The sequence below is a fragment of the Polypterus senegalus genome, chromosome 14 (genome assembly GCF_016835505.1).
Source record: "Polypterus senegalus isolate Bchr_013 chromosome 14, ASM1683550v1, whole genome shotgun sequence".
In the NCBI taxonomy this organism is placed as follows: Eukaryota; Metazoa; Chordata; class Cladistia; order Polypteriformes; family Polypteridae; genus Polypterus; species Polypterus senegalus.
The window spans coordinates 31,983,813-32,003,348 of NC_053167.1; the positions used below are offsets into that span (position 1 = coordinate 31,983,813).

General features: G+C 38.5%; 1 protein-coding gene across 5 annotated transcripts in view; it reads right to left on the reverse strand.

The window, feature by feature from the left end:
- The window catches only part of ncoa6 (nuclear receptor coactivator 6), a 71,346-nt gene extending 52,438 nt beyond the window's left edge, over window positions 1-18,908 (reverse strand). For 3 of the 5 annotated variants that reach the window (XM_039735065.1, XM_039735063.1, XM_039735067.1), the window contains exon 1: window positions 18,673-18,908. The gene's annotated coding sequence lies outside the window, so the exon portion shown is untranslated. Of the gene's footprint in view, window positions 1-2,151; window positions 2,350-18,672 lie in introns of those variants that run through there. The other 2 variants (XM_039735068.1, XM_039735064.1) reach the window with 2 other exon arrangements.
- Between the last annotated feature and the right edge of the window lie 628 nt (window positions 18,909-19,536).

Sequence of the window (19,536 nt, forward strand, 5' to 3'; positions counted from 1 at the left end):
TTAGTGGGTTTTGAGCAGTGTTTCGGGTCGTTGTCTTGTTGAAAGATCCAGCCCCGGCACAGCTTCAGCTTTGTCACTGATTCCTGGACATTGGTCTCCAGAATCTGCTGATACTGAGTGGAATCCATGCATTCCTCAACTTTGACAAGATTCCCAGTCCCTGCACTGGCCACACAGCCCCACAGCATGATGGAACCACCACCATATTTTACTGTAGGTAGCAGGTGTTTTTCTTGGAATGCTGTGTTCTTTTTCCTCCGTGCATAACGCCCCTTGTTATGCCCAAATAACTCAATTTTAGTTTCCTTATTCCAAAATGAAGCTGGCTTGTCCAAATGTGCTTGAGCAGACCTCAAGCGGCTCCGTTTGTGCTGTGGGCGGAGAAAAGGCTTCCTCTGCATCACTCTCGCATACAGCATCTCCTTGTGTAAAGTGCGCCGAATGGTTAAACGATGCACAGTGACTCCATCTGCTGCAAGATGATGTTGTAGGTCTTTGGTGCTGGTCTGTGGGTTGACTCTGACTGTTCTCACCATTCATCGCCTCTGTCTATCCAAAATCTTTCTTGGTCTGCCACTTCGAGCCTTAACTTGAACTCAGCCTGTGGTCTTCCATTTCCTCAATATGTTCCTAACTGTTGAAACAGACAGCTTAAATCTCTGGGACAGCTTTCTGTATCCTTCCCCTAAACCATGATGGTGAACAATCTTTGTCTTCAGGTCATTTGAGAGTTGTTTTGTGACCCCATGTTGCTACTCTTCAGAGAAAATTAAAGGAGGAGGGAAACTTACAATTGACCCCCTTAAATACTCTTTCTCATTATAGGATTCACCTGTGTATGTAGGTCAGGGGTCACTGAGCTTACCAAGCCAATTTCCATCCATCCATCCATTGTCTAACCCGCTGAATCCGAATAGGGTCACGGGGGCCTGGAGCCAATCCCAGCCAACACAGGGCACAAGGCAGGAACCAATCCTGGGCAGGGTGCCAACCCACCGCAGGACACACACAAACACACCCACACACCAAGCACACACTAGGGTCAATTTTGAATCACCAATCCACCTAACCTGCAAGTCTTTGGATTGTGGGAGGAAACCGGAGCGCCCGGAGGAAACCCACGTAGACACGGGGAGAACATGCAAACTCCACGCAGGGAGGACCCGGGAAGCGAACCCGGGTCTCCTAACTGCGAGGCAGCAGCGCTACCACTGCGCCACCGTGCCGCCCGCCCAAGCCAATTTGAGTTCCAATAATTAGTTCTAAAAGTTTTGGAATCAATAAAATGACAACGGTGCCCAAATTTATGCACCTGCCTGATTTTGTATGAACAATTATTGCACACTTTCTGTAAATCCAATAAACTTCATTTCACTTCTCAAATATCACTGTGTGCGTCTCCTATATGATATATTTAACTGACATTTTTTATCGTAACAACCAATGATTTATACAGGAAAATAATGACTATTAACAAGGTTGCCCAAACTTTTGCATCCCACTGTAGTTACAATTGATGCACCTCTAAAATACCGTATATACTTGTGGATAAGCCCATCCATGAATGGCTAACCCTCAAATTTGTAACCAAATTACAATAAAAAATGTGTCATCTGCAGATAAGCTTAATGTAAAAATTTAATTCTATATTGGTTCTGTAAAACATTCATTTTTAAAGTAATCAGTAGCCTAATGCAATATTTTACTGAAGTAAAAATACCTATGTTATAAAAAACAGATATGCGTTACTGCACTACTATGGAAGCTTATAACATAAAACTGTTATTTTTCACAAGTATTGCCTTTTTAAGGTATTGCCTCCTGCTATATAATATCATGCATGCAACTTGCTCTGGCCATTTGGTGACAATTAGTGAGGCAGAAGTTAAGTTCTTGCATAATGTGCAATCAAGTTAAAAGAACTAAATATACGTTATAGGCATACACTGAATCCTGCAATTGCTGAGTGATACATTTAATCCATCCAGTTTGGGTTCACAGGGAGTCTGAGATTATCACAGCAGCAACAACAGTAAGGCAAGAAGCAACCATGGTACGCTAGTCCATTAAAAGGCAAAATTTCACAGCCAAGCAGAAAAGAGCGTGATCTGTGCAACCTGCACATGCTGGGCATAAATTGTGCTACTTTACCATGATTTTAAGCTTGATTTACAGTTGTCAATGGATTTTATGAGTCGGCCCGAATTTCAGCTTCATCAGTCTTTGTTTCACATGCAGTAAGAGAAGGGTGGTGATGCTTGATTATATCTTATGATCGGACTGTCATACGATTGGAAAAATTTCTGTTATTTCAGAAATGTCTGTTGTCTTGTAGTGTAAGCAGTCTCAAGATTGAAGTCACTATAAAATACAATTGTGAATTGATTATAGTATATTGTACATTGGGTATTACCATTGTCGTGCTCACTTTCATTACAAAATCCTAAATATCATATAGCAAACCGCATATAACTAAATAGCCAATGAGAAACGCATCCTAGGAATCCATTATGGGAAGAACCAGAAATAAACACATACAATGAGAAATTACACTGACTACACCTCTAATTCTCCCTGTATAAAACAGACCGACTGTATTGCACATGCCTCAGCCATCTGCACATGCAGTCACACCTTTTTCTTTTCTTTATACTTTCAGAGACACAATATTGCAAGAGTCAGGAATGCAGTTCTCTTCTTTGTTGACATTTTCAGAACCGTATAACATCTTTTTTAAATGGGTAAAACTGTACGTTGAAGTGATGTAAAAATATAGTCTGTGCTCCCACTTTGTGGCATATCAATCAGACTGAACATATTTGTACAGTTTGAGCACATACAGTATATGACTGGAGACTCATACAGTGTGAGTAGTTGCTTGCTCATGATTTCTTAAAAAAAAAAAAAAATTTAAAAATCACACAGTGTATACCAGGAATAACAGAAACCAAAAAATAAAGTATCAGTCTGGTTTTAATCCAGCTACCTGCTATAGATATTTTGAAACTGTGATCGGGTAGAGCAGCAGCTAGTGTTCATACTGTGAACCTTTGGCCGCTCACGTTTGACAATGGAAAAAAGGAGGTGAATATTATTTACTTCACAGCACATAAATTGCTAAAGGTATATAAAATACTCATGAAAAATATTAGACTGTTCAGTTTTTCATATAAAAAAGAAAAACACAAAAGAAGCAACTATCACATAAGCACATATTTTCTTTTTTTTTGGTAATGTAACCTTTTAAAGTAAGGTTCCCCAACAATATTGGTGCATGACTTCTTTAAATAATGTAGCAACTCAGCTTTGAATAACCGTGAAATGATGACGCAACAGCAAAACTGAGAAGTAAGGTGACAGCATGAGCTGGTTATACAAATGAGGACCACCAGCTGGAGAGATAGTGGAGAATGAGGAATTAGCATGAACCAATGAGCAAAGGGGGAAGGCCACCTGGAGAGTGTTGACAGAGAGGAAGGCTGGTGGTTAACTTGAAGTCGGTGCTTGACAGCATGATCAATTGTGGTTTCTTCTGGATCACAACAAAAAGGCAACACAGACATTGTTAAAAAGAGTGGAATGGGAAAGAGAATTGGTTTTGTCTGTAATGTAAGAACTGTCCTTCTAAAGGAATGTAGCAGTGGTCTGCTTACCTGGGTAAAGACACTCCCCATGGCCTGAACAATGATATAGATTGACTGTACAATGTGCTACACTTAATTTAAAAAAAAAAAAAAAAATCTGTTCTATCCCATACACCATCCTTGATTCTTCACCTATTTTGAACCACCCAAGCTAATTGTTCTTTTTCTGTTTAGCTGTATTCTGTGACTCATGTGTTTTCTTTTCCTTTACCTGCAAAGAACTCTTTGCATTATTATGTCATACTTTGTAATACTATGATTACTAACAATCACAGTACCGTTACTCAAATCAAGCATCTGTTTTAGCAGTTTCATGTTTATGTAAAGTACCCAATGTAGCTTTTCATGTTAGCTCCAAAGTCAACTATTAAGCATCATTTACGAACTGAGTCCATAGCATTTTCACAGTGTTCATGAACTTTCCTTTATATGATATGCAGAATGACAGAAAACAGTCTGAATCAGTTGCAGTGTGCTCTGAGATGGGGATGATCCCATGCTGATCTGGTCTTAGCATGTATTTATAGTTATTTGGGTTTAGTGCTGCTGTTGCAGTCTACCCTAGAGCTGCGGACCAAGGCTAAAACTATGTTCAGTTACTTAGTTGCTCAGCTGCTAAACTCAGACCTCCTCATGAGCAGGTTAACAGGCTTAGTATGGTGGTTAATATTACAAAATGAATTTCCGCATGCATCAGACAGACTGTTGCAGGCATGAAAACACACTTAGGTGGTGTTTACAAAATATGGAAACCATATTTTATATTTATATTTGGAAAGTACAGCATGAAACTCATTCCAATATAGTTTCCTCGACGTCACACAAAAAGACAAGATGATGCATGGAAATAATTATTTTGTGCAATGTATGAAATAGAAAAGTACAGATCATCATAATTTAACCAAAGTGGAAACAAGTAAATGTTGGTAGTCTGTGTTTATGTCAAGTGTCTTGGTCCTCCTGTAGACACTTTACAAACTTTTACATATTTCTCAATCGAGCGCTTGGGTCCCCCTTGATGTTTTGATCAAAATGATATATGTACATTAGAATGGACAACTTGAAGGTCCCCTTCAAGGTCAGAGTAGAGAGATGCCGCATCAAAAAAACTGAATAAACTTGCCATGCCATAGCAGTGCGCAACAGCGCACTTCAAGCCTTGTGCTTCAGTAAAAAGAGTTGGTGTCTCTATAATTAAGAAACTGCTTGACCACTTGATTTGGAAAGTGCACAATCAAAGATGCTCACGGGTTCTTCAGAGTGTTGTGGATATTTCTTTCTGGGTGTCCCCAGCTCTAAGATCTCTCAAAATATGTATTTTATAGAGCTTGTGCTCTACTGTGAAGACTGCAATGTGATCAGATATTCATTACGAATACTGCCAGTTATGCATTTTATACACTTTGTTGACTTTTGGATTTATTTGGTTATTTCAACAAGCTAGGTGTATAATGAATGACTACTCTTCTGTTATCTACGTAATTGGGAAATGAATTACAGTGAGAGAATTATGCATCAGATACAATTCTATAATGTGTACAGTACCAAACTTCATCATTACTTTCAGTATAGGGATCCTTTTCATATGCTTGAAATGAACAACGTTTAAATAATAAATAAAAATTTAGCTCTGACTGTGGATAAGCCGAATGCAATTTTTGGGGTTTACTGTGGATCCTAGAATTCTCTGCTTATCCATGAGTATAGAGAATATTAGCCATAAATTAGCATACAAATCAACAAAAAAATGAAGTCTTGATTTAGGTTATTGGATTGGTAAACTGTGCATTGTTTGTCCGATTCCTGTTAAAAAAAGTGTCTGTGAAACACTTCTGCTTGTATCTACAGCACCTATTATTTTGGCTTTCAGACCAAAATAATGGAAATACTATTCTAGGAATAAACAACAATAAACATTCACTTTAAAACTCCAGAAACATATACTGTAGATAAGCTCTCCAGAACATCATTACTACATTTCAAAAATTTAATATGCTCATACCACACTTCTCTCTCTTCCTACCGGCAAGTATACCTGTAGTTGTACAACATGTAGATGCACACAGTCAAGAATAACAATAACAGCTACAGTACCTGGAAAGAGTCATCCAACAGAGTTGCTCAGGCTTGACATTGAAAAATGTTTGCAACACTAACAAGTCAAAACCAATTATGAGGCATAGTAAAAAAAAATGGTGGCTAAACTTCTATATGTTTAAATCAAAAGATGATTGAAAATATTCAGGGAAGGATGTTCAAAGCTTGGTAACTCTTTAATCCCATGCTTATCTAAAGCTGATATGAACCAACACTGTTTTGAACAGAAGGTGCTTCACTAATATACTCACATTTTAAAAACACAACTTTTATTGACCTTCAAGGAGCTGCATTTGCAGAAGGCAACCATCATATTGTGGCAGCCCTCAGGCTGACAGTGTATTTACTAATTATTCAGTAATAGTCTGGGGTAAATAAAAAGTAGGCGCTACTGAGACATAACTCAAAAGAAGCCAGTCAATGTCACTGCAGTATTAATGGTCATGTTACAATTGTAAGTACAAACTGAACAATTAAGAAACTGCTTAACAATGCACTTCTAATAATTATTAACTGGACTATAAACATGTCTGAGAGCAACATAATGAAAGGTTTTATTTAATTCTATCCAACTCTTAGTCTTAAGCACTTTCAAAACTCAGTATGTTTAACAAAAACATTTTTTAGGAAACCACAAAGCTGATAGATTTATGTGTTTAACTGGAATAAATTGCTCTGTGTAACAGTTGACATGTACTACCCGTTCCTTTTTTCTGGTAGTGTCCGATTAATTGTTCTCTTTAGTGCAGTACCAGCTTATTTTTTCGAAATGCTGAATGGCACTAAATTAGAACAACATATAAACAACTGTAATAGGGTAATATGAAATAACACCCAATTGACTATTTTCTTGAAGATAATCACAACGAGAAGCCTACATGCATTCACCATCACAGATGCCCTGCACTTTCAAAGCGTATTTACGTGGATTTTACCTCATATTTTAACAAATTGACTAAACATCTAAAAATGTTTTGGAGAAAGTAAATATGGGATTGTTCACATACATGTGCACTATATCGACAAGACTGCATCCAGTGCTAGTTACTATCTTGTCCCTGTTTCTGTAGTAGTCTCCCTTAACAATCCAATCACTCAAGTGGGTGTAATTTTATTCTTGCTCTGCTCAACATCTTTCATTATATGAGGGCACAGTGGCTTCAATCTTGGTGCCCTCTACTTGGTAACTGTGCTTGTTTAAAGACCATTTTGCTGATTGTAAAATTCTAGGTTAAGTACACGTATATACTAAACTAGGTTAATAATCCAAAGAAAATCAGCATGACAATTTTACAGGTAAAGGCAAAGTATACAGTAGTTTCCAGGAATTTTTCAAATTGATATATGTGCGAACAAAAGCAGAAAGTTGCTATTTAAAGTGCTGGGCGGTATACCGGTTCATACCAAAACCCGTTTTTTATTTTTGTTATGATATGAATTTTTCTTATACCAGAACACCGTTTTAAATAGCCTAAACGACATTCAGAACGTGGCGCAGTGGGAAACTGTTTAAGGGGGGGACCTTTTTCACTGGTGCACCACTAAATACGCATGCAACGGAGTACATGCGTTAGTGGAGGTATTGAGTGTTGAAAATGGACAAAAAACAATCTAAAACTGAAGCTGTAGCAGACAATAAAGTTGAACATGATGACACAGAAGAACTTTTGGTGAAAAAAAGTGCTGTGTCTGTTGTCTGGAGAAACTTTAAAAACTTTAGTTTTAAAAGGTTGGATGTGGACCATTATGTTCAAATGTGTGAATACTGTGTCTATACTACTGGATAATACTGCAAGCCAAGTTGTACTTGTTTTATTTTTTTTCAATACTGTGTAATGTACCTGGTTACTGTGCAATAGTGCGACGATGCCGGTCCCCTACAGACTCCCTCTTCCCACATGGGAGTCTGTTGATCCAACACCGTCGATAGTTATGATCGAGATGAGCTGAGAAATCTCATTGAAGCCAGGGGATGGTGGAAAGTACTCAAGTGCTTTTGTTAAAAACAGTCAAAGTAAAAACAAAAGTGTCCGTTGTGCAGTGTATAGAAAAATATAGTACCCATATAAACAGCAAATCCATAAAACCACTGAAACGTGGGGATAAAATCCATAATAAATAAATCCGTTAAAATGCAGTCTCTCTCCTCGTCCGATCGCAGCACACCATCTTCTGTCTCCACGGCTCACCCTTCACTGGTGTTGCTGGTGGAGCCTTTGCAGCACGAACTGCTTTCTGCCAACCCCTGTTTTGGCTGCCGCCACACTGTGCAGCCAGACCATCCGAGATCGGCACACCTCCCATCTTCCTTCGCGCTCACTCAGTCACTCCTCAGATCAATTGGGAGGTCTTAGATTTCGCTCGCTCCACATGCTTAGTCAGTGGGGTGAACCAGCCCCTAGATCACCTAAGCCTGCGCTCCCTCACGGAGCCCCAGCTCGTGCTACCTTCTCCTTCTTGGTGTCTGGATCGTCTCCCATGACTGCCTTTTCCCTTCTTTAACCTCCTTGTGTTCTATCTTTTCTTTTTTCCTTCCCCCTATCCTGCTGGCCCATAAATATACATCCCAGTGGGCACAGCATCTTATTCACACGCCACAGTAAGCCGACGAAGCAATTGAGAATGATCGGGTGCAATTCGCCCCAATCACCTCATCAACTCACCATGGTTGTGCGATCTCGCCCATGGAGACGGACACGGCAAACTGGATTTAAAAACAGACCTTTTTGTTTATTTATTTATTTATTTTAAGCCACGGACCCACTATGCCACAAATAGCATTACAAACAAGTTGCAGTTTTATTATTTATCTATATAGCTTAGCTTGAAGCAAAGTCCATATTAATGCAATTTGCCTTAATAACGGTTCAGTTGGTAAAGATGTCATCACCAAGTTGTACTTGTTTTATTTTATTTTGGTGAATACTGTGTAATGTACCTGGGCTTGAAATTTTGAAGTAATAGTATTATTACTGGAAGTTGCACTATTATTTATTGTATTGTTATTATTCATTAGTTTAAATATTATGCAGTTAAATGATGGTAAAGTTGTTTAAAAAGTCACTTTAACATGTCAGTGGACAGAGATTGCTAACATTAACAGAAAGTGTACTTGATTTACAAAAAATATTTACCAATTGTTCCTTTTCTAAGACATGTTCAGTGCAATACAATTTTTGACAAGCACCTCTGGATATTTTAATAAGTCAAAATGCCTCTTTAGATGGTTGGCAATATGTTGTCAAAATTTTAGTTTAAGTTGTTTGCAAAGTTCAATAAAAAGGTTCTATATTTTGACAGCAACTGTCATGCAATGCGATTCCTTCTCTTCATTAGTGCCCCCCTCCTTGAAAACTATCACTTTATGGGGCCATGCAAACCTGTATTAATACTTGTGTGCACATTAAAATGTTTTTTTGTACAATGTACAATTCTCATTACAGTTGAATAGGTTATTCTTAGCTATTCTACTGCAGTAATTGCAGTGGAAAATGTGGTTAACTCATGCATGGGAAAAAAATACCGCTGAATACCGTGAAACTGGTATAATTTAGAAAAATACCGTGATATAGAATTTTGGTCATACCGCCCAGCACTACTTTACAACACAATGACATTAACACCTATGAGCCAATCAAAAGCAACCCAGATGGTGATGAATGAAAGCCATGCTTGATCACTTAATTTGAGAAAATAAAGTAGTGCTGCTTTTGAAAAGTATAAATTGAACAAATTTTGAAAAGGAGGAGCTCTAAATCCAATGTAAGAAGAAAAATGTTAAGCCTACTTAAAATTGCTATCAGGAACAGCCATGTGCCGTCTTCACAGGCACCATTTCACAGCAGCAAAGGAAATGGTATACTCTGGCAGCCATGACACAGTAACAAGTCGAGAGGAAGAGGGGTGCCTTTTGACAGGCACTATTTTGTGAGAACTCAAACTAATGAATCTTGTATTCTACCCAGCAAGCTTTCAATCTTCAAACAAGTGTCTCAAACCCGTTCTATCCAGGTCTGCATAACAGCACGTGCGCAAGTCTATACAAGCAGCTAGGCCACTACACTGAACACACTGTCCATAAATCCATCCTTTTTCTGCCAATTATCCATGTCCAGGTCATGGGGGCAGCAGTCTAAGCAAAGACACCCAGATATCCCTCACCTCCTCCTCCAACTCCTATAGCAGAATACCAAGGCGTTCCTAGCCAGCCTAGAGATATAATCTCTCCAGCATGTCCTGTGTCTGCCCTGAGGTCTCCTCCCATTTAGACATGCTTGAAACACCTTCCCAGGGAGACATCCTAATCAGATACCCAAACCTCCTCAACTGGGGCCTTTTGGTACAGATGAACAATGGCTCTACTTTGAACTCCTCACAAGATGCTGCAGATGTTCTACCAGACGGTTGTGGCGAGTGCCCTCTTCTATGCGGTGGTGTGCTGGGGTGGCAGCATAAAGATGAAAGACGCCTCACGCCTGGACAACCTTGTTAAGAAGGCAGGCTCTATTGTAGGAGTAAAGTTGGACAGTTTAACATCTGTGGCAGAGCGACGGGCATTAAGCAAACTCCTGTCAATCATGAATAATCCACTGCATCCACTTAACAGTGTCATCTCCAGACAGAGGAGTAGCTTCAGTGACAGACTTTTGTCACTGTCTTGCTCCACTGACAGACTAAAGAGATCGTTCCTCCCCCACACTATGCGACTCTTCAATTCCACCCGGGGGAGTAAATGCTAACATTAATTTTATTTTAATTTTTTTCATTTTTATTACTATTTAATTTAATATTGTTTCTTTGTATCAGTATACTGCTGCTGGATTATGTGAATTTCCCCTTGGGATTAATAAAGTATCTATCTAAATGTCTGTGCTTCTCGGCTTTTCTCCAAGGTTCAGCGAAGATACCCTGTTAAAGAAACTAATTTCTGCCGCTTGTAACCAAGATCTAGTTCTTTTGGTCACTACCAGGATGAGGATAGGAACATAGATCGACCAGTAAATCAATAGCTTCACCTTTTTGGCTAAGCTATCTATTCACCGTGACTGACTGGTACTGAGGACATTGCTCTGATGTGCCCGTCAATCTTCCCTCACAAGATTCCAAGATACTTAAAACTCTTTTGCTTGAGGCAGCATCTCATCACCATCACACAGAGGGCACTCCACCTTTTCTGTCTGAGAACCATGACCTTGGACTTTGAGGTGCTAATTCTCATCCCTGTCACTATACATTACACTGCAAACTGCTGCAGTTTGTATCTAAGGTCACAGTCCAATGAATCCAGCAGAACCATGTTATCTGTAAAAAGCAGAGATGTGATCCTGAGGCACAAAACTGTACACTCTAACTAAATAGCTGTACCTAGAAAATCTGTCCAAAAACTGAATTGGTGAAAAAAAGTCTGCTCTGGAGGAAACACACACCCACCAGAGAGAACTTTGAATTACTGCCAGCAATGTGAATTAAAGTTCCACTCCTGTTGCTCATTCCCAGTATAATGGGGTAGAGGTTGGGGGGTATGGTGGATGATATTCACCCTGAGTTTTTAAAAGAATTGGATGTTATTGGGTTATCTTAGCTAGCACACAACTTCAAGACTTTGTGGCGGTCAGGGGCAGTATCTCTGAATTGGCAAACTGGGGTTTGGTCTCCATCTTTAAGAAAGGAGGGGGTATTAGGGCAATCACAACCTTCACCCCCCACACACTCCCCCCCCGGCAAACCCGGAAAGGCCTAGGCCCGGGCTCTGGAAAGAAGAATCCAGCTATTAGTTGGGCCTCAGATTTAGGGAAAACAATACAGATTTTGTCCCGGGTGTGAAATACTCATATACTTAGACAGGGCCAAGTTAAAAATTCCCAATTAGACTCCCTGATTACATTTGGGGACATGGACGGGAACCCAGGGTACCCTAAGGAAATGGCACAAAGGCATAGAGAGACTGAGGATTGAACTATTACTTCTCAGCAGTGTACTTTTTTAACAGAAATAAAAAAACAGAAATCATTAACCTTCCGAGTACCTCTTAGGATTTCTTCCCCCGTACCTGGAATGAGAAGTTCAGTTATGAACACTGTGGGCCAGGAATGTTGAAGAGTCACCCTAGTATGTGTGAAAAAGTGAATATCAATAAATCCTGGGGTGGTTAACCCAGGAAGTTCCCAGGTCAAATGTGTGAAAAGAGATGATGGGTTCTCCCGCAGTACATAGGCTTAAGAGTCTAGTGTGGTGTTAGCAATCTAAAAGCACCAAAATACTCTGGACTTATCTGAAAATATAATGCAAAAAGCATTATAAAAAATACCCTAATAAGTTTCCAAGATCACAGCACAGATATGGTTATATAATACTGCCAGAAACTTGAAAAAGCTTCTTCCAAATCTCACTTGCCTATTTCCACTGGGCTGATACAAAATACGTTGTCAACAGTGTGAGCTCAAACTGGCTTTTTAGTCAATTATACAACAGTTTTACAAAATGTTATTTTCTAGAGCAACTTTAAAATAATTAGAAACTTGCCAGCCTCTATGACAGGAACCAGACATTTTTTTTAAGTATTAAAAATGTCTAGAATGCAGGGAACATATATGGTAAGAAATCACAACACTGTAAAGAAATATATTCAGTGATCAAAAAAAAACATTTTGTTATAATAGTACTATTTTTAAGATTAATTTATCTGAACTTGTCTTTTCCATTATATGGACAGAAGTGACAAGCTATTACTGAAACACTTGCTTACAAACAATAAAAAGTATACTTTTAAAGCACCTTTGACAGACTATACCTTTAGAATCTCCAACAACAGTAACAAAACACAATGGTGACTTTAAAGAATTTATGCCCTTATACGTATACAGAATATAAAACACTTGACAATTCAAAACAAAGGCTCCAAGGAGGTAAGCTCATGATACAATCCATCTTTCCCAGAACAACTTTGTGCGAAGTCTTGGGACAACTTTATTATAAACATAGCCTTTCACAGAGTACACAGGCAGGGGCAGAAACCAGCTCTGGAAGGACTGCCTGCCTTCTGCATAGTCCAGTCACACGGGTTATATTTTATAGTAATTGTAGCAATACTGTCCCACGCCCCAGACACTCCTCACTGGGAGGCAGGTCCTTCAGTGCTATAGCCCCTTGACTCTGGAACTCTCTTCCTCAGTCTCTCTGGGATTGCTCCTCTTTCTGCACCTTTAAATCTCCACTGAAAACTTTCCTCTTATGTAAACTTTGGTCTTCTGTGTAATTGTTTTTTACTCTGTATGTACCTTGGGTTTGTGAAAAGTGCTCTATAAATGTAACTTCTTATTAAAAAAAATTGCCTGCTCTTAAATTATAAGGGGCAACAAAATAAAAAGAAAAAAAATCTGAGCCCTGTCAAGTTGCTAACAAAATTGAAAGCCTAATGCCCTTATTGAAATTTTCTGCCAAATTTCATATCTTGAATATTTGATATTCACACATCTGTTGAGAACTGAAGCACCCAGAGTGACCCCAGCTTATGCTCTCCACATACCTGTACCAGGTCAGGAAAATAAGCCAAAAAGATATGAAGCAGAAATGTTATCCTCTGTACGGAAGCGTATTAGGGCCACGATGGGAAAAAAAAAAAAAATGGACAAAGTGAAGAAAAATAAAACTTAAATGTCGAGATTAAAGTCGACATGTTAACTTTACTCTCAACATTTCCACTTTATTCTCACCATTAATGTCGAGATTAAAGTCGACATTTCCACTTTATTCTAGTAGTTTATTTTGTTAGTAGAATGTCGCAAACTAAATTTCATCTTAAAATGAATGTTTCATTTACTAGATTTTCTGTAGCACATTAAATGCTTTATATTAAGTGTTCCCCGACCCAGTTTTTAATCTCTATGCACTTCTTAAACTGACTTCTTCTTGCACTGAGAGGCGCAGACAGCGATCGCCGCACATTGACTTCATGATGTTCCTGCTCTAAGAACATTCAGAATACTAAGAGAAATACTTGATATCTTCTTCACGATGAAATGCATTAAAGCATGTATTAAACATGGCTGGCGGGGGGCACGGTGGCGTGGCTGTAGTGCTGCTCCCTTGCATTAAGGGGTCCCCAGTTGTATGTTCAGTGTAGTGAACTTTATGGCAGATGTGACGAGGCTCCAAAAAACTGGATATATAAATGGGTATCGCACAGGTTTAACTGGAATATCATGTAAATGTTGGGTTTGTGATGTGGTGGTCGGAGACAGAACGCAGAATTCAATGGATGTTCTTCTGAGCGGGCTTTCTTTATTGCATGCGCGCTGTCTCTATCTGATGTACTAAACCTCCAGTTCCTATCCTTGCTTTTTCTTTCTGCACATAACCAATCACCACAAGATTAACGTCTAAGTGAAATTAAAACAAGTTATAAACTTAGACCTCAGAGTTGTCAGAACTTTAAATTATTAAAGCATGTGGGGGCACGGTACTTGCTGGGATGGAGTTTTCAGAAATTAAAAAAAAACTCTTCATCATACATGTTTAATTATGCCATCCATTCAGGGTTGCGTCCATCCCAGCAAGCATCTTGTGCGAGGCAGGAGTAAATCCTGAATGAGGTGCCAACACATCGCAGGGTGAATACGTGCAACATATAAAGTAGCAGGGTCAATAATACATAACAAAACCCCACATCCTACATCTTACATGACTTTGAAAGGAAACTGAAGCACGCCGAGTAGACCCACCAGAAAAACATAAAAACTCAAGGCAGGGAACACCCCTTGCTGCGAGGCAGCAGTGCAACCACCACGCCACCGTGCCCCCACATGCTTTAATACATTTTAAGTTCTGAAAACTCTGAGGTGTAAGTTTATAACTTATTTCACAAACACGTTTATCATGTGGTGATTGGTTATATGCAGAAAGAAAAAGCAAGGATAGGAACTGGAGGTTTAGTACATCAGATAGAGACAGCGCGCATGCAATAAAGAAAGCCCGCTCAGAAGAACATCCATTGAATTCTGCGTTCTGTCTCCGACCACCACATCACAAACCCAACATTTACATGATATTCCAGTTAAACCTGTGCGATACCCATTTATATATCCAGTTTTTTGGAGCCTCGTCACATCTGCCATAAAGTTCACTACACTGAACATACAACTGGGGACCCCTTAATGCAAGGGAGCAGCACTACAGCCACGCCACCGTGCCCCCCGCCACCCATGTTTAAAACATGCTTTAATGCATTTCCTCGTGAAGCAGATATCAAGTATTTCTCTTAGTATCCCGAATGTTCATACAGCAGGAACATCATGAAGTCAATGTACGGCAATCGCTGTCTGCGCCTCACAGTGCAAGAGGAAGTCAGTTTAAGAAGCGCAGAGAGATTAAAAACTGGGTCGGGAAACGCTTAATATAAATCATTTAACGTGCTACATTAATTTATGAAGGGGTTTGAGAAAATCTAGTAAATTAAACATTAATTTTAAGATGGTTTAGTTTGCAACATTCTACTGACAAAATAAACTACTAGAATAAAGTGGAAATGTCGACTTTAATTTCGACGTAAATGTCGAGAATAAAATCAACATGTCGACTTTAATCTCGACATTTAGATTTTTTCTCTTCACTGTGTCAATATTTTTTTTTTCACCGTGGCCCTAATACGCTTCCGTACCTATGTACCAAAATGCAGGCTAGGGAAATATTATTTAGAATAATTATTTTTAACCACTTGTTAATTACAATTAACCTATATGTATAATGGCTTATTAAACTTCTACAGCTAAATTAAAACAAGTGCAAATGGAAAAACCATGATGCTGCAGGAAACATTTAGCTTTAGATTAATTTCTAAATTTTCATATACAGTACAATGTAATAATTCATTATTGGTCTATGTATTTTTTTCCTTTTAGAAATAGCACAATTTAATGTTGAAAACATATAGCTTGGCAAAACATTTGAAAAGGACCAAATGTTACTGACAATATAAAAGAATACTTTTAAGAAGAAAAAAAAAAAAAAAGTACAATAAAATAAGGGCTTATGTTTTAACAACAATGCAAGAGCATTTTAAGGCATGACTACACAAAGTGGAATAACCGGCTAACAAAACTGGTGTGTACATTGAGAATATCCAAAATCATAAGAGAAGCACATCCTAATAGGCATAAAAGAGATTTCTTTATTCGGTTTTTCTGTTCACAACAAATATAATTTCCAGGTAAGGATGATGAAGTTTCAAAATAATGCTGTTATTAAACATTGCACCAGAGAGTGCTGATGTATGTTTATTGGCATATGCAAGTAATAATTTCCTTAATAAATTTCAATAACAAATATATAAATCTATACATAAGTCTACAGAAACTGTTTCTGCTTAGGTGTAAAATATTAAAAAGAGCCAAAAAGAAAGAATAAAGCAGCCGAACCTTTTCAGTCTAACCAAAATTAGTTACGGAGTGATTACTTGGAGTTTTTAAAAACTGTGAAAGAAATGAATACAGCAGACCCTATTTATTACATTATTCAAAAAGAACACGGGGACACTGATGGACACTTGTTAAGGGCAGCATTTGCACAGACATTTTTCTTCCAGAGACGAAGCATAAAGTACTGTGGTATACAGAGTGGTAATGTAGGGACTGTCAAAACTGACCTCAATATTATTTCATACAACTTCTCCAAATTAGATTGAAGAATTTTTTTCGGCAGAATGGTCCATTTTCATCAGATGTTTTAATGTGTATTAATTCTTTACAGTAAATAAAAAGGCTGACATCATAAGCTTTAGAAAAAAAGAACATTTGGCCACTGTAAAAGTATATATAAAGCATGTTGTTCCTTCAAATTTGCAAACTCAAAGAAACACATTTAGCTTAAAAGACTGCTATCGATCATGTTTCATTAGAACAATCCTGAACCTGCCAAAACTACAAAGCAGTGGTTTCTGTTTACCAAGAGTGCATCTCTCATTCTGAACACTCAAGTACCTGACTACACTTTGGGAACGATGTAGCCCATCGTCACGCAAGTAACCATATGTGAAGCAAACTTAAATCACTTTCATGCATTCATACGTTTTTTTAACTTGCTGTGTTCAGTTAAGGATAATGAGAAACAAAGACCACCTCCTTTAAATCAGCAAAAATTACTTTTTAGGCTGGTGTTTTTAATTACCAAACTGACAGAATTAATAAGTTACTGTTGAGTAGAGTAATAAATCCCAAGAGACACTGTAGTGATAACAAACTGACAGTGTTCATGAATGAGCTGCCTGCTTTACAAAAATATATATTTTAATATTTTTTTTCATTAAAAGAAAAAAACATCTGTCATGCCATTCCTGCGTGCATATCAAAATCATGCCTCATAGGTCCAGAAGACTGGCGGTTGAAAATCCAAGCAGTCAAGGTCTATAAACAGTTTGCCAATTCTCCTAGGTCTGTAAGATAATTAAAAGACTCAGTCAAAATTTCCCCCCCTTTAAGTGAGGTATGCAAGGAGAAAGAGGGAAAGTTCACCTTGTGTGTGCCTTGGAATAAACTGGCACCCCAGCCTACCATTTCCCTGATACCGTGGATAAGGTGCCAAGCCCTACCATAGGTCTAAGCATCTTCAGTAAACAGATTGACTAAAACGTCAAATCATCACTGTATTTGTACCAAGACATAAAAAAAAAAACTTTGTCAGTTATGTCTCTGCCATTTTTAACTATGCAGGATGCCAAGTCCCTTTTTCAGTAGCACAAAGACATTTATCTTTAAAGTATGCTGCTTCCTTCAGTGCAATACATATCCATCAGTCCAATGAGGGGGTGCCTGTCCACTACTGGGCCCACTCGCATCCATATTCGTCTCAGAAAAACTATTTGATTCAGACACATCTAGGTCTCATTGGCTGCTATAACCTACAATGTACTGTACGATCCCAAAAAAGTCAAACTCTGCTCCACACACGACAAAATAAAACAAGTGGCAACTGTTCTGTATGTCCATCACATTTTATTACTTGAGTATGATAAATAAAAAGAACTATACAGGCACCTAAGCCAGGAGATGGGCAACAAAACGCTGGTTTATAAGGCTATCACAGTCCAGAAACCCTGACAAACAAACTGGTAAACAAATTCCCAATTCTAAGCTGTAAGAACGTCAGCCACATTACATGATTCAAGAAATGGTGAATCCAATGTTTAGATGATCAGTTTGAGGTTAGACTGGAATGTAACAGAAAAGTGTCAAAACCTGTACGTGATAACCTCGATGAAAGACTACACCAAAGATGCACATTTTCCATATGATGCTATTAGACAGGTAGTCTAATATTATATATATATTTCAATTAACACAGCGAACATTGTGTATCGACATCAGCCACGCACCTCCTTTTAAATATCAAAACTTTGAAAGACATGCCAATATGATTTAAACAACACATAACAGGTTTACTTTCAAAATTTTAAAAACGTACGCAATCGCCACTGCACGGTTCACCATGCGAATAACGGACCTGCGTGAACTCTGCCCGTTTTCACCTTCGTTTTTTTGACAATTAACCCACCCACAAAGAAAGTAGAAGGCAACAATAACGCAAGGGCCGAACAGAAAGCGCAGAAAGGCGGCTTATGCGTTTATTTGTCCAATGCCTACTCGAGTGCAAGGAGTTTCCGCCTACGCCGCTCGCGCTTCATCCACCTCCTCATCCTCATCATCCTCATCACTAACATCACCACCATCATCTTCATATTCCTCCTCCTTCTTCTTCTTCTTACAGGGCCCTGATGACTTTCTATTTCAGCCATAGATACCGGCTCCACGACCGGAGCTCTGCATCCAACACAACGTAATAGAAATGCCCATGATCCGTTTTTACAAGTCTAATATCTATTTCAAACGAGGAGAAATACATTAATTAAATTGACTTTGTGAATATTTTAAAAGCACCTTACCTGCTCACTCCATTTGAAATAAACCGTCCAGATTCGTTAACACACACACACACATACACACCACACACATAAGGAAAAAAAAAGCGAAGGCACCCCTAACAACAACACGGAGTGACGGGGAGGGAGCTGCTCGAGCTATTCTGCATTTCTGGCTACGCTACGTTATTCGAAAGCATGGCTCGCAAGAGTGTTACGGAAACAGCGCAGGCTCCGAACAACTGGGAAGGAACGATATAGTAAGAATGGATTCGTGCAATTACTACGAGCGCTACGCAAAGAGCGTAAATGTAGGAAGCAAAGGGGCGGATTTAGCGTATGATAGACACACGGCCGATACGTTACGTTTGGAGGCGTCAAGGTAAAAAAAGCACTTAAGCAGAATGACTTCACTGATTGGTTACAAGAACAGACAATTTCAGTATTGCGAAAAACGATTCGTTGATGTATAAACCAATTATAAAGTTTTTTTGACGGTCGAGTCTTAAAAAAAAAAAAACATGGTTGACATACACGCAACGTACCTCATGATTGGACCAAGAGTAATTATAGGGATTTCAATAAAACTATCACCATTTCAGAAAACACTGATAAACTCTTGGATCATTTAGTTAATTTGGACAGAGCGTCGGATATAGTATTAATTATAAAATCACGAATAAAAGTTAACAAGAAAGTATAATTCAAGAATAATTCGCCAGCTACTTCCAGTGATGTAGTAAGTAATTAAAATAGTTTTTGTTTATATAAGAAATATTAAGATTCCTTTGATGATAAAACTGAATGATAGAATCAAATCAAAATACTATAAAAGAATCCTGTGCCTTCTCGAAAATGTTCGTCCGTAATAAAAACGATATACAAATA